The sequence below is a fragment of the Mirounga leonina genome, unplaced genomic scaffold, assembly GCF_011800145.1.
Source record: "Mirounga leonina isolate KUSES-001 unplaced genomic scaffold, KU_Mleo_1.0 Mir_114, whole genome shotgun sequence".
NCBI lineage: Eukaryota > Metazoa > Chordata > Mammalia > Carnivora > Phocidae > Mirounga > Mirounga leonina.
In genome coordinates this window covers 46,406,482-46,419,878 of record NW_023270265.1, presented here as the reverse complement: position 1 = coordinate 46,419,878, position 13,397 = coordinate 46,406,482, and the positions used below count along the sequence as shown (strand labels likewise).

Sequence of the window (13,397 nt, the reverse complement as noted above, 5' to 3'; positions counted from 1 at the left end):
CTATGGGCCTAACGAGAAGGTCCTGCTGAGCCCAATATGAGCTTGGCTGGGAGGGTGTGGGTAGTCATCTGTGGGTCACCTGAGTTCTCAAATACATGTGGAGGTGGGAAATAGGTGTGTTGGGGGCTTTCTTCTTCTTCTTCTTCTTCTTTTCTCCTGTTGGCAGGAACTCCAGGGTTTTCAAAAAAGCAGAGAGGAGACTTGATTCTATTCTAGGCCCAGCCATTTCAGAGACCATGGCTGGAGAAGGTCTGAGACTTCCTCTGCTCACCGGCTTCCACCCTCCCTGGACCTCTCCCAGGGCGGGGATCCTACCAGGAGATAGCACGTCCCTTGTCTTTCTCCTTTTGCCTACCCTCTCTTGTCCAGCATACCCTTGGACGTCCCCCTGAACCTAACTGGCCTCCTCTTCCAGCAGGGCTTTTCAAGTCTACCGCCACCTGTGGGATGTGGTTAGAGGTAGTGGGGGAGCGAGGTTTCAGAGCTTGGGGCCTGTATGGGCCATGACAAAGCTGTCCAAACTGGGTGGCTTAAAACAACAGAAATCCATTCTCTACAGTCCTGGAGGCTAGGAGTCAGGAATGAAGATGTCTGCAGGGCTGTGCTCGCTCCAGCCTCTGCCGCCAGGTAGAACCTTCCTCGCCTCTCCCTAGTTCCTGGGGATGGCCCTCCATCCCTGGCCTGCAGCTGGAGTTCCTACTTCATTGTCATATGGTATCCTCCCTGTGTGTCTCTTTGTCCCCCTCTCTTCTTCTAGGGACACCAATCACATGGAATGATGGGCCTACCCTACTCTTCATCTTAACGTCCCCTGTTATATCTGCAAAGACCCTATTTCCAAGTAAGGCCACATTCACAGAGAGCAAGAGTTGGGATTTCAACATATCTTTTTGAGGAACACAACTCAGCCCATGACAGGGTCAGAGGAGGGAGGCACCTCCAGCGATCGGGCCCAGAGCAGAGATCAGAAGCTTCAGAAGGTCAAAGAGTTGGCACCTACTGAGAGCTCGCCTTCCCTCACAACACTCTGGCATGTTATTACCCCGAACGAGTGTCTGTTGCCCCAGCCCTGAGGCACAGTACCAAAGGCCTCTTCTCCGACTGGCTGCGGATGGGCCAGGCTCTGGTGTGGGCCTGAACACCTGTCCTTTTCACATGGGCTTAGAGAGAAAATTGGGTTGACGGTAGGACTGACCCATCTCGAATGGGAACTGGATGTCCCTGGAGAGTAGCTGCCTTGGACCTTGTCCAGTGGCCTGGTTTGAGAACCCAGTGTCCACCTGCCACAGCAGGACATGTGGCCTCTTGTGTGGCCCCTTACTCCACCTTGACCCCCAGTTCCTCCCCCTTCCTCATGTTTTCCCCAGGCATTGGGGGCTTTGCTGGGCAGCATCTCTGGGTGGGCTCTGGGAAGGCCTCTGGGGTCCCCTGTTCAATCTGGAGAGAATCGGCTGGTGGCAGCTCAGCAGTCTCATGCCTGTGCCCTGCTGAGTGAGGCGGTGTTGTGTGGGGAGTGACAATGGGACTGGACATGGGGTTGTTTTCCCCCAACCCTATTCCCTAATGTGGGGAAAAGGATTAATCATTTCATTTCCAATATTTTGTATGTGGAATGCTGAGGAAGAGAAGTGGCCGAGAGTTTGGGCTTCCAGAGAAGACTTCCAGATGCTGCATTTGAAAACACCAGGGGACATTAGGTTTTGTCAAGGACATCCGGTGCCCAACTTCTGTCACCTTTCACCAGCCCAGCTATGGGGAAGGGGAAAGCAATGGGGAAGGGGACAGCAGACCAAAGAGGCAGGGGCCCAATGGTCCTGACTCAACTCATTGGATGTGGTTGTTACTTTCTGGGTTACCCACCTTTGATTCAATTTAAGTTTAAGTCAGATCAAGAACCGCTGGAGCTCCTCTGAGACAGGCCACCCCTAGGTGTGGCAATGAGGCAGTTTGGAGTGTAGGCAGCTGAGGGAATGAAGAGGAGCTCGGTGGGAGCCCTTGGCCCATGACGGTTGAGGGAGACAGAAACGAAATGCCAAGCACCCCACATATGATATTTTATGTACTCCTTATACCCCCACAGATGAGGTGACCTTGGCTCTGAGAGACCAAGTGATCTACTCAGGTCACCTGGCTAGTAAGTGGCAGAGCCTCACAGGCCCAAAGTTCCTGAATGGGAGGACTTCTTTTTCAGGCCAGTAGTTTACCCGTCCCTCTGGTCACATAGTAGTGGGTGGTGGCTGAGTCCAAATGATCTTTGGGCAAATGAGATTCCTTCCCAGGGCTGAGGATCTGAGTAGAAGCTTTTGGAGCGGAGTGCTGCCCCCTCCTTGGTTGTCTGGGGAGCCGCACGCGTGATGCATCTAGGTGCTAGCCATATTGATGGAGGAACTGCAAACCCCAGGATGGGCAGCCCACCACTGGGGCACCAAGGTGGGGAATTACTCAGAGGAAGAAGCCATAGCAGGGAATGGAGGGAACGCACTCTCCTGGGAGCAGCGGGTGAAAATTCTCTTTTCATTCAAAGGCCAAAGAGTCAAATAAAAGGAGGTCTTCTGAAATGGGGCTTTTTCAGGGAGTACTAGGAAGCATTTTGCAGAAATCCAGACTGTTGTAAGGAGAAACAAGAGTAGCAAGATGTCCCCAAAATAAATGTATTAATTAATTCCATCATCTTTTCTATCATCCAGGTCATTTAGTTTCTTTTTTTTTTTATTATTATTATTTCTTTCTTAAGACTGGATTCTTTGAAATAATCTGGAAATGACTATGTAGGTCATTTGTTTTCTGTATCTTTTAAAAATTTATTTTATTAAAAAATTTTAAAATTCAAGTATAATTAAGATACAGTGTTATATTCATTTCAGGTGTACAACATAATGATTCAACAATTCTACACATTTTTTGGTGCTCATCACAATAAGTGTACTCTCTATCTTTTTTTTATTAATAATTTTGTTGAGATGTAATTCACCTATCACATAGTTCATTCATTCAAAGTGTACAACTCAGTGGTTTTTAGTATATTCATCAAGCTCTGCATCCACCACCATGATAAATTTTGGAACATTCTTTATCCTCCAAGAGTACAGCCTTGGGCAGAGCTCCACCAGCCTGGGATGGCAGTGGTCTCAGGAGGGCCCTCTTTGTCTGTTTTTGATCTCTTTGTTGTCTACTTCATTTGGTAATAGACCCAGTCCCTTTCCACTAATCACTGGCTGATTGCTCAATTGTTTTCAAAAATGCCCTGGCATATAAATTGTTCTCTGGTCTGATCCAATTAAGTTCAGGCAGCCTATGAAGTTGGTTGGGAGCCCAGGAGGACTCTTCTTGGCTGTCTCTTTCCCTGGTTCTCTCTGGTGAACCAGCTGGCTTTTGTTTAGCTGGTTGCTGTAAATTAAGAGGAGCTGTTGTTTTCAGGAGTGCCCTTAGGCTTGAACTTCCCCACATTCTGTTTTACATACAGTCACTTCCTTCCTTCAGGGGTGCTTGGGAGCTCTTTCCCACACACTGCCTTCTCCCCTGGGCATGCTCTCTGAGCTCTAGCCCTGTGTGCCTCCCATCTTCTCAGCTTGCCTCCCCCATGGGAACTGTGCAGTAGGAGACAGCTTGCAGGGGGAAGCTGGGGTTCCGGTCTTCTTGGCCTGCCCTGCCTAGGGGCAGCTGGAAGGAAGGTAGTCCCGACCTCTCCACCACACTCCCCAGGAATTCAGCCTTTTTAACTTGGAGTTGGAGGGCATGAGGAATGCTGGTGGCCTGTCCCTCCACGAAGGAGAGAAATGTGCTTGTGGCTGAAATGCCACAGACTCTGGCTGTTCCTACTGCATTTTAGTAGATTTTCTTGAATAGATGATTCTTCATTTGTCATATGCTCTTAGGACAGTTCCCAGAGACTTTAAATGGGTTTTCTGTTTGTTTGTTTGTTTTGTTTTTTTAGTAGTTTTGCCAGCTTTGCTTGTTTCACTACGGAATGGTCCATGGAGTTATTCATGCTTTGTCCCAGAAGTGGAAACTATTGTTTTACCCTAATAATGAAGGCATCTTTATATTAATGAATTTATCTCCAAATAGAGCTTTTATGGGATGTGATGAGTTTCAACAAGTCATATTCTGATTTTCTGTTGTATTTATTATTTTCTAAACTCAATAAGAAGAATATTTTAGTTTTCAAATGTGTTATTGTCTATCTATCTATCATTTATCTATCTATCTATCTACCCATCATCTATCAGTCTATCTATTTTTGGTTTTCAGGCTTTCATTGTTCCAGTGTAGCTTTTGCTGGATTTTCTGGTTTGGAAAATGGCTTGTATAATTTCTGCCTTTTGTAACTTAAAAAGTTTATCGTTTTGGACAAGTAAGTATGTGATAAGTTTTTGTAAATGCTCCATCACCACCAACTTGAGAAAAAGGTATATTCTCTGCTTGTGGGGCACAAAACTCAATGTCTATCTATTTAATGTTATTAATCATGTTGTTCAGTCCCCTAGGTATATAACAGGCAATACTCCAACAGATGGAGATGGGATAGGAGGAGCAGAGCAATTGTGAAGCAAACTTGTAAAGCGATCTTGGCTAGCTCATGGTGATTTCATGGGAAATGCTACTTGACTCATCTTCCCCAGAGGCTTATCCAGGTAGAATAGGGCACAGATTCATAAGACTTTTGGATTAGAAGGGCCCTTGGAGATTTTATAGCTCCTCTTCCTGGCTTTACAAACAAGGACAATGACTTGCCCAGGGTCACATGGCTGGCAAACTCTGAAGCTGGGAACGGAATGCGGGTCCTTGGATTCTGGTAAGGGCATGGAGTCTCTGTTTCTGCCCGGCTTCTGGTGTGCTGTATCCTGTTTCAGACTTTATTTTTGTCCCTGGGACAGTTAGTGCCTTAAGAATGGGTGAGCTACATCTCATGAAAAAAAAAAAAGCCTTCTATATTTATTTGTAGGTACTTTATAATTTGCTGGGCGCACTTTTATATGCCTCACCTAATTTAGTCTTCATAGTCCAGTGACATTTAAGGCAGCGCTGATACCTCAGTCCTGTGGGTGAAGAAAGCAGGGCTCAGAGACTCTAAGTCCACATCAGCCCCAGGGTCTTCTGCCCCCCGCCCCCGAGGTCATGCATTCAATCACAGGACCCTGGAGTCCAGTCCCATCTTGGCCCAGAACCAATATTCAGACTTTCATTTCCCAAGTGGTTCTTTTGGGGTAAAATTGTAACATCCTGTACGATTTTTCTGTCCTCTATTGGAACAGTACCCCAGGGAGCTGGCGGAGGTTCATGAACACAGTGGTAAGTCTGGGAAATTATTATTTTAAAAATATCACTCTCTGCACCTGCTGTTCATAGGTTATAATCGACTGGGTGTATACTTGAAGCATTTCTCTGCTTATCTCCTGAGACACCCTTAGTCCATTCACTGCCTTCTGCTCCTTCTCGTGCAGGGGCATTAGGTAGCTAAGTTTCAGTTGTACCCGCCCCCCGCCCCGCCTCAAGGCTGCCGCTGAGCAGCCTTTCTTGTTCTCATCTGGGACTTTGGAAACACCTAAATTGGCTGTGATCAGAGGCTCCTGATTGTCTCTTCTCAAGTAAATGGCCCCAAACAATAGTTGCTATGTAGGGCTGCATTGATTATCTGTTCTCGTGTAACAAGTTACCCCCAAATCTAGTGGTTTAGAACAGCAATACACACCTACTGACTCAGTGTCTGTGGGCCAGGAATTTGGGAGTGGCTGGGTTGGGTGCTTCTGGCTTGAGATCTCTCATCAGGGTGCAGTCAGATGTCACATGGGGCTGCTGTCATTTGAAGGTTGGTTTGGGGCTGGAGGATAAACTTCCAAGGTGGCTCCACACACGTGGCTGGAAGGCTAGTGCTGGCTGTTGGCAGGAGGCCTCACTTCCTTCCATGTTGACCTCTCCACAGGGCTACCTGAGTGTCCTCACAACATGGCTTCCCTCAGAGCTAGTGCCCCAGGAAAGAGAAGTCAGAAGCTCCATGTATCTTATGACCTGGACTTGGAAGTTATACCAACCATTTCTGCAGCAGTCCACTGGTTCCATCACTGCAATAACTCTATTCAGTAGGGGGGAGGGGGGCGGGGGGGGGGGCGAAGGACTGCACAGGCTGTGAATCAGCCAGGAGGTGGGAATCACTCAGGGCCATCTGGAGGCTGCCTGCCACAGGGTGCACCAAGCCCCAGAACCTGTGCTAGCTGCTTTATATATATTATATATATATATACATATACAAATATATATATATATTTCTCCTCTCCACAGCTCTGTGAGGCAAGCCTTATTCACCCTACTTACAGAAAGGAAACAGATGAAGTGATTTGCCTCTTGACACACCACATAGATTTGAACTCCACTCCAAAGTTTGTGCATTAACCCCTTGCCCTGTACTGACTCCTGCTGTCTTCTATGCCTTCTGTCTTCCAGCTAGCATTGTGCTTTGCTCAGCTGCTCTGTGAGAGACTCAGAAGCGCCATGTGGGGATGGCTGGGCTCTTGGACTGGAACGCAGGACCAAGGCAGCAGTGAAGAGTGGCCTTCATGTGAGTTCAGGCTGGATTAACAGAAATATGATGTCTAGAATCTAGGAGGTGAGAGTCCCTGGTCTGGGCAGACTATAGGATTGGGGATGCCACTGTGAAAAGTCTGCAGATGCTGGAACCTATTTAGGAGGGACAATCCTAGGGCAAGTGGAGAGTTGAGGAAGTGGGAATGCTTAACCTAGGTAAAAACAACCAGAAAACTTCGAGATAGAAGATGGGGCTGTGGTGACATTTACACACTTCTGTGTGGAGCCCATGGCGTGGAGGGCCCCATCAGATGACCGCCAAATCTCCAGACTGATTTCACCAAGAATCTGACGTCACCTCTTGCAGCCTATGCCCCTGAAAGCAGTCAGAGAAGCTTATTTTCATGTGCAGATGTCACATGTCACCCACCTGCTCAGCTACCTTAAGCTTCACACCAAGACTGTGATGGTGAACTCGGCCATCAAAGCTCAGCCTCATCTCACACTGCAGGTCTTGCTCTCTGTGCTTCCTCCAGACTGGCCGTTCTTTTCCTTCTGCAAACAGTCCCTGCTCACCCACACGGATGGACACATATGCATACATAAACACGTTCACACACAGGAACACGTCCATACCCACATAAATGGACACACATGCACAAAACATACAGACACGCACAGGAACATGTCCACACATTCAGGCACATATAAACACACTCAGACGCAGGCATACACAGACACACACACAAACACACTCACCCATAGGAACATGTTGTCCACATCCCCCCACATGTATACACATGGAACACAATCATACACAAATGTGCTCACACGTGTATCCACAAACTCATATTCACATGGACACAAACATATTCACATACAAGAACATGTTGTCTATGCTCACACTCACATGAACACACATGGACACATATATATGCACTCACATATTCATAGTCACATGCTCACACACATTTACATGTAGTCATACACTTCACATACACACTCATGTGCACATCCAGATGTTCACATGAAAACACACTTATACATACTCACCCATGCTTGTTCATACACATACACATGCACACATTCACCCACATGGGCTTCTACCCACTCTTGCATGCACACACTTGCTCACTCTCACACATTCATACTCACATGCTCACCCCCACACGTGCACACACGCCCTCCCTCCACTCAGACACACAGGTCCTACATTTGTCTAAGTAACACTGCTCATTCCTCAACTTAGCCATATTCTCAGGGGAGCTTTACCTGACTCTCCACATAAAGTCAGACCTTCCTATTTGGATGCTCCTAATAGATGTTGTCATTTGCAGTTTCTTGTTTCGTAGCCGTCCCCCCACTAGACAGTGGCCTCCGGCTGGATTTGCTACCTCCATATCTAGGGCAGTGGGCATTCATGGTTGGTGGAAAGAAGTAGTGTGTGCTCTATTCGGCAGGGAGCACTTGCGGAAGGTGATGTGGGGGTGGGGGACGGATGACCCTTTGGGTCTCTCTAAGTCCCAAGAGTCTCTGAGTTTACCATAAACTCCTTGTTTCCTGGGATGCAAAGTCCTGTTTCAGGAATTAACTTGTGAATTTATCTTAGTTTGTAGCCCTCGGAATCACTTCTTTGATGGCTGAGTAATATTCCATTGTATACACACCACATCTTCTTTATCCATTCATCTGTTAATGGACATCTGGGCTCTTTCCACAGTTTGGCTATTGTAGACATTGCTGCTATAAACATTGGGGTGCAGGTGCCCCTTCGGATCACTATTTTTGTATCTTTGGGGTAAATCCCTAGTAGTGCAATTGTTGGTTGTAGGGTAGCTTTATTTTCAACTTTTTGAGGAACCTCCATACTGTTTTCCATTGTGGCCGCACCAGCCTGTATTCCCACCAACAGTGTAAGAGGGTTCCCCCTTCTCCGGACCCTTGCCAACATCTGTCATTTCCTGACTTGTTAATTTTAGCCATTCTGACTGGTGTGAGGCGGTATCTCATTGTGGTTTTGGTTTGTATTTCCCTGATGCGGAGTGATGTTGAGCATTTTTTCATGTGTCTCTTGGCCATTTGTATGTCTTCTTTGCAGAAATGTCTGTTCATGTCTTCTGCATATTTCTTGATTGGATTATGTGTTCTTTGGGTGTTGAGTTGGATAAGTTCTTCATAGATTTTAGATACGAGCCCTTTATCTGATAAGACATTTGCAAATATCTTCTCCCATTCTGTCGGTTGTCTTTTGGTTTTGTCGACTGTTTCCTTTGCTGCGCAAAAGCTTTTTATCTTGATGAAATCCCAATAGTTCATTTTTGCCTTTGTTTTCCTTGCCTTAGGAGACGTGTGTAGCAAGAAGTTGCTGCGATCGAGGTCACAGAGGTTGCTGCCTGTGTTCTCCTGTAGGATTTTGATGGATTCCTGTCTCACATTTAGGTCTTTCATCCATTTTGAGTCTATTTTTGTGTATGGTGTAAGGAAATGGTCCAGTTTCATTCTTCTGCATATGGCTGTCCAATTTTCCCAACAGCATTTGTGGAAGAAACTGTCTTTTTTCCATTGGATATTCTTTCCTGCGTTGTTGAAGATTAGTTGACCATAGAGTTGAGGGTCCATTTCTGGATTCTCTATTCTGTTCCATTGATCTATGTATCTGTTTTTGTGCTGTACTATACTGTCTTGATGATTACAGCTTTGTAATAGAGCTTAAGTCCAGAATTGTGATGCCATCAGCTTTGGTTTTCTTCTTCAACATTCCTTTGCCTATTTGGGGTCTTTTCTGGTTCCATACAAATTTTAGGATCATTTATTTCAGCTCTGTGAATAAAGTTGATGGTATTTTGATAGGGATTGCACTGAATGTATAGATTGCTCTAGGTAGCATAGACATTTTAATAATATTTGTTCATCCAATCCAGGAGCATGGAATGTTTTTCCATTTCTTTGTGTCTTCCTCAATTTCTTTCATGAGTGTTCTATAGTTTTTTGAGTATGGATCCTTCGCCTCTTTGGTTAGGTTTATTCCTAGGTATCTTATGATGTTTGGTGCAATTGTAAATGGGATCGACTCCTTAATTTCTCTTTCTTCTGTCTCATTGTTAGTGTATAGAAATGCAACTGATTTCCATGCATTGATTTTATATCCTGACACTTTGTTGAATTCCTGTATGAGTTCTGGCAATTTTGGGGTGGAGTCTTTTGCAGTTTCCATATAGAGTATTATGTCATCTGCAAAGAGTGAGAGTTTGACTTCTTCTTTGCCAATTCAGATGTCTTTTATTTCTTTTTGTTGTCTGATTGCTGTGGCTAGGACTTCTGGTACTGTGTTGAACAGCAGTGGTGATAGTGGACATCCTGCTGTGTTCCTGACCTTAGGGGAACAGCTCTCAGTTTTTCCCCATTAAGAATGGTATTTGCTGTGGGCTTTTCATATATGGCTTTTATGATATTGAGGTATGTTCCCTCTATCCCTACACTGTGAAGAGTTTGAATCAAGAAAGGATGCTGTACTTTGTCAAATGCTTTTTCTGTATCTATTGAGAGGATCATATGGTTCTTTTTTTTTTTTTTTTTTTTTTTTTGGTGGGCAGCAAAGCAAGATTTATTGAGTGATAGCAAAGTGATAGTACAAAGCTCCCAAGGAGGCAGGGGACCTGAGAGGGTTGCCCAAGAGGATGATATGGTTCTTATGTTTTCTTTTATTAATGTAGTGTATCACATTGATTGATTTGTACATGTTGAACCATGCTTGCACCCAAGGAATAAATCCCACTTGGTCGTGGTGAATAATCCTTTTAACATATTGTTGGATCCTATTGGCTAATATCTTGGTGAGAATTTTTGCATCCATGTTCATCAGGAATGTTGGTCTGTAATTCTCCTTTTTGGTGGGGTCATTGTCTGGTTTTGGGATCAAGGTAATGCTGGTCTTATAGAATGAGTTTGGAAGTTTTCCTTCTGTTTCTATTTTTTGAGATAGCTTCAGAAGAATAGGTATTAATTCTTCTTTAAATGTTTGGTAGAATTCCCCTGGGAAGCCATGCAGCCCTGGACTATTGTTTGTTGGGAGATTTTTTATTACTGCTTCAATTTCTTTGCTGGTTATGGGTCTGTTCAGGTTTTCTATTTCTTCCTGTTTTAGTTTTGGTAGTTTATACATCCATTTCTTCCAGATTGCCTAATTTGTTGGTATATAGCTGCTCATAAATGTTCTTATAATTGTTTGTATTTCTTTGGTATTGGTCATGATCTCTCCTCTTTCATTCATGATTTTATTTATTTGGGTTCTTTCTCTTTTCTTTTTGATAAGTCTGGCTAGGGGTTCATCAATCTTATTATTTCTTTCAAAGGATCAGCTCCTAGTTTCGTTGATCTGTTCTACTGTTTTTTTTGTTGTTGTTGTTGTTGTTTCTATTTCATTGATTTCTGCTCTAATCTTTATTAGTTCTCTTCTCCTGCTGGGTTTAGGCTTTATTTGCTGTTCTTTCTCTAATTCCTTTAGGTGTAAGGTTAGGTTGTGTATTTGGGAAAGGCTTGTATTGCTACACACTTCCCTCTTAGGCCTGTCTTTGTTGCATCCCAAAGGTTTTGAACAGTTGTGTTTCCATTTTCATTTGTTTCCATGAATTTTTTAAATTCTTCTTTAATTTCCTGGTTGACCCATTCATTCTTTAGTGGGATGCTCTTTAGCCTCCATGTGTTTGAGTTCTTTCCAAATTTCTTCTTGTGATTAAGTTCCAGTTTCAAAGTGTTGTGGTCCAAAAATATGAAGGGAATGATCCTTATCTTTTGGTATTGGTTGAGACCTGATCTGTGGCCCAGTATGTGATCTATTCTGGAGAATGTTCCATGTGCACTCAAGAAGAATTTGTATTCTATTGCTTTAGGATGGAATGCTCTGAATATATCTATGAAATCTCCATCTGCACTCTGTGCTCACCCAGCCTGTGACCCAGCATTTCTATCTCTGGCATGTGACTCCGTTTCAAGTCTCCAAACCCTGCAGACTCCTGAGGTGTGCACCCGTGCTGCTCCTCCCTGGGGAGAAAGTGGGGGTGGGGGCTGTCTTGCCATGGTTTTGCTGTGGGCTGTGGGCCTCTGCTTGGAGAATGGCCACCTGACTTCTCCTCAGTTTGCAGTATATGGCAACCCTGAGCTGATAGCAGCTGTCTTCCCTGTTCTGATGCTTCCCTGTTCTCTGCTGCACTCAGACACCCCCGGTCTTCCTGTGACCCCAAGGATCCTGAGACCACACTGTCTCATCTAGGAGTCTGCCCTGCTTTGCCACCTGAATACCTTTCAGGCAGGGCCTATCCCTCACTTGAGCAGACTTCTAAAATTTCTGATTTTGTGTTCCTCTGCTATATCACTTTCTGGTGCTGGCTTATGAAGGCTCCTTCCCCTTATGGTTTATCTTCCCATATATCACCTTGGATTCACTTCTCTGCACCTCCTACCTTATAGAAAATGGTCACTTCTCTATTTGTAGAGTTGCAGCTATTTTCTTAGATCTCCGGTTGAGTTCACAGGCGTTCAAAATGATTTGATAGCTATCTAGCTAAATTCCTGGGACCGGATGAAATTAAGGTCTCCTACTCCTCCGCCATCTTGGACTATGCTGCAGTCCTCTGTGTTCTTGATCACCCCAGGGAACCAGTCATGCTGCTTTTGCCACCAGGACAGCCTCTGGGGCAAACTCAGACTGAGAACCATGATTTATTGTGAATAGATGGGAACATGTTTGGCCCCATGGGGTGGGATGGTGAGGAAGAGGCAGATGCAGACCCCATCAGGTCCCTAGTGCTTGAACCCCCTGCTCTCTGGAAGGGCCCTGTGCCCGATCCGTGTTACTCAGTATGTGGCCCAGGGACCCCGCTGGGTGTGGGCTGTTAATGATCTAGTAAGTACAGAAATTTAAAGCAGGCATTTAGACATATGACAGCCATTTGAACGAGTAATGATCTGTTGAATATAATAATATAATATATAATATTATAATGAAATATGATAATAAGAAAGTTGGCTTGCATCTTGTATCTTTTTTCCATGTCATTTTTCTAGAAATTTATTTTTTATCATATTTTACAGAAGTCTCAATCCGTGATGGATTGGAAATTGAGAAACAAAATACCCACTAGTTCATCACCATAGAGGATTTAAGTGCTGGGACCAGCCACTCCCTGGAATTCCCCTCGTGCTGAGATGCCAAGACCCTTTGAGGGGGATGTGCCTTTGCCTGCAGTGACCTTGGGCCCCGACCCCTGGGATTAATTGCCATGACAGAAAGACACAAGGCTGGCTTTTTGGGCCCTGGCCTGCTCACTTTGCCTGGGAAGTAGAGCCTTTAGGTACCTCTTGTTGTACCTAGAGGAGCCTGTTCTTATTTAAAATTTTGATACTTTGTTCATCATGTTTGTTTTGCATTCATTTGGATTATTTAGAATATTACATTAAAATATTATTTTTCTTGATTTGAGTTTTTGGTGCCCTTTAAATTTTGTACCCCAGGCCTATACCCTGACTAGAACCCAGGGGCTCTGGGGTCCCCCAGTGGGAGGCCCCAGTGCCAGAGGGGAGTTGATAACCAGAGCAAACCAGTAAAGACTTTCAGAGGCTCATGAAGAGCTGTTTACTGGGTCCAAGGGGGGCTTATTGTATGTGCTGGGGGTAGGCCTGGGCAGTTAGGAGAGGAAGTAGATAGTGAAAAGTCTCTGGCTGAATTAATAGTCCCCTAGTCCTTCCACAAGCTTATGTTCTGAGAAGCCCATTGGAGTTGATAAAATCTTAAAAACTGGTTGGGTCTTGCTGAGAAGTCAGTTAGGTATGTCATGGATAGAATGTTCTATTAACTCACCTACCCTAACCTTCCTGTT

General features: G+C 44.9%; 1 long non-coding RNA gene across 2 annotated transcripts; it reads left to right on the top strand.

Annotated features, from left to right (window-relative positions):
- Window positions 1-2,921: 2,921 nt before the first annotated feature.
- On the top strand, window positions 2,922-12,995 carry LOC117997406. Of its 2 annotated transcripts, none has more exons than XR_004675807.1 (3): window positions 2,922-5,292; window positions 6,442-6,556; window positions 12,613-12,995. It is a non-coding gene; the product is annotated as an uncharacterized LOC117997406 (long non-coding RNA). The 2 variants fall into 2 exon arrangements; XR_004675808.1 differs by having other exon boundaries at window positions 6,442-6,604.
- Window positions 12,996-13,397: the final 402 nt, after the last annotated feature.